The following is a 2816-nucleotide window of genomic DNA, read 5'->3' as shown; positions in this document are numbered from 1 at the left end:
TGACTTGTGTATGCACAAATAGATGTCATAAAATATTTGGAGTGGTTGAAAAACGATTTTAATACCTGCAACCTAAGTGCATGTAAACTTTCGACTTCAACAGTATGTAGCTAGTGGGCTAAGCTGTAGCACAAATGCGGGACATTTGGACATAGGCAAAGGTAAATACATTTATGGATTATCAAAACTGTTCGGCTATGGGTTGTGTAAGTTCCGTTTTGACCGTAGTGTCAGCACGGCTCAGCACGAGTCACAGCGCATGAATACCTCTGGGAATCTCTGTATGTTTTCATCGATAATCCCTACATGGATGGCGTATGAGAAACCACCAGAGGAGATATATCACGCAAGACACGACTACCAGCTAAGTTGCTACCCAAAAATCACAAACACTGTCAACGGCAGAAAGGCGGCACCCAGGGAAACCTCACCTTGCACGAGGTTAGATTTAACACCTACATCCCAGCTCCCCGCATCTGCCGGGCTAGGGTGAGCATCCAGCCAGAACGGGTTGTGCCAGCTCTAAGCTCGAGACCTCCAGTGCACCTCCACGGCCGAGTGTATCCAGTGCCCTCTGCCAAGGACAAAGCCTCCTTATGTCTCTCCAGCCTGGTGAGTCCTGGCCCAGAACTAAGCCTCCTGTATGTCTCCCCAGCTGTGAGTCCTGTGCCTGTCCCCAGAACCAGGCCTCCTGTATGTCTCCCCAGCCTGGTGGAGTCCTGTGCTTGCTGCCAGAACCAGGCCCTCCTGTATGTCTCCCCAGCCTGGTGAGTCCTGTGCCTGCTGCCAGAACCAGGCCTCCTGTATGTCCCCAGCCTGGGTGAGACCACGGTTGGCCAGTGATGCTTCTGGGTGAGCCCTGTGGCTTGGTGATGCCCTGGGCATGAATAAACTTGAGACGGAAAAAAAATCGTTAGCAGTTGTACAAAGTATTAGTAGGCATTCTCCATAAATTCAAGAAAAAACCTCTAAGAACTTCAGGAACCACTCAATCAATCATCAAGCTTATTTTATAAGCCCTTCGTACATCAGCTAATTATCTCGAAGTGTGTCAACAGAAAACCAGCTAAACCCCAATCAGCAAGCAATGCTAGGTAGAAGCACAGGTGGCTAGGAAAAACTCCCTAGAAAGGCCAAAACCTAGGAAGAAGACTAGGAGAAGGAACCAGGCTATTGAGGAGTTGTGCCAGTCACTCTTCTGAGCTGTAGCAGGTGGAGATTATTAAACATAACATGGGCCAAGAATGTTTAAAATGTTTTCATAAATGGACAAGCATTGGTCAAAATCAATAATCAGGAATAAATGTCAGTTTGGTCTTTTCATAGCCGATAATTAAGAGTTGAAAAACAGCAGGGTCTGGATAGGTAGGGGTTCCATTCAACCGCCAGGCGAACAGTTGAAACCTGGAACAGCAGCAAGCTCAGGTGGACTGGGGACAGCATAGGAGTCATCAATGCCCACGGTAGTCCCCGCTGACGTATGGTTCCTAGGCTCAGTTCTCCCGAGAGAGAAAAGAAAGAGAGAAGAGGAGAGATTAGATGAGAAGCATACTTAAATTCACAAACAGGACACTGGATAAGACAGAGAAGTACTCACCAGAATAACACCAACTGGCCCTAGCCCACCCGACACAAATACGTGCAAAGCATTAAATACTGGAGGGTGAGACAGGATGGGTGAGTCAGCGATAGACCACTGTGGCCCACATCCGAATTTGATACCCCCGGACAGGGCCAAACGAGGAAGGAATATAACCCACCCCACTTTTGCCAAAGCACAGCCCCCGCACCACTAAGGTGATATCTTGCAACCATCCAAACTTATACAATCCTGAGACAAGGCCGAGATAGGCCCACAAAAGATCTCCACCACAGCAACAAACCAAAAGGGGGGGCAGCCCAACCGCCAGACAGGAACGCATCACTGTTCAAGTAACCCTCAACCCACTTCAAGTGACGCACCCCTTTCGCTAGGACGCGCATCGAGAAGAGCACAGTATAGCCAGATAAGACTCTTGAACCCCTGTATTAGGGATTAGAGTACGAGAATCCCAGTGGAGGGGAAACCGCCAGGCAGAGACAAAGCAAAGAGAAAGCGGCTTCGTGCGCTGCCAGAGCTCTTTGACCGTTCACTTCACCCATCCTGGGCCAGACTAACACTCAATTTATTGACTACTGAAGGATAAGTATTCAGTAAATACTTAAAGGTTGAGACCGAGTCTGCGTCTCTCACATGGGTACGGAGCAGACCATTCCATAAAAATGGAGATCTATAGGAGAGAAGCCCTTCCTCCAGCTGTTTTGCTTAGAAATTCAGGGTGCGGCATCCAGCCAGATCGGGTTGTGCCACTAAGCTCATCACTAAGCTAAGGACCCTGGACTAAATCCCTCCCTATGCAACTAGGTCCTGGACTTCCTGACGGTCTGCCCCTAGGTGGTAGGTAATGGTAACAAACACATCCGCCAAGCTGATCCTCAACACACAGGGGCCCCTCAGGGGTGTCTGCTCAGCCCTCCTGCTCCCCCCCTCATGACTGCACAGCCAGGCACGACTCCAACGTCATCATTACGTTTGCTGATGACACAACTAGTGGTAGGCCTGCACAGACAATGCAACGTTAGAAACACGACCATATGTAGGGAAGAAGGTTATCGCGACCGTGGAGCCTTTGTTAGTGGTGGGCTCAAGGCGCGGTAACAACCTCTCACTCAAACTTGATCAGATGACCATCAGGAAACAATTGTAGGTGTAACTACAAGTAAAAAAAGGAAAGAAAAGGCAGGACGCGATGCACGCCCCCCATTCTGCATCAACG

This window comes from Salvelinus sp. IW2-2015, linkage group LG6.1 (assembly GCF_002910315.2).
Source record: "Salvelinus sp. IW2-2015 linkage group LG6.1, ASM291031v2, whole genome shotgun sequence".
In the NCBI taxonomy this organism is placed as follows: domain Eukaryota; kingdom Metazoa; phylum Chordata; class Actinopteri; order Salmoniformes; family Salmonidae; genus Salvelinus; species Salvelinus sp. IW2-2015.
Note: the sequence above shows the minus strand (reverse complement) of the source record.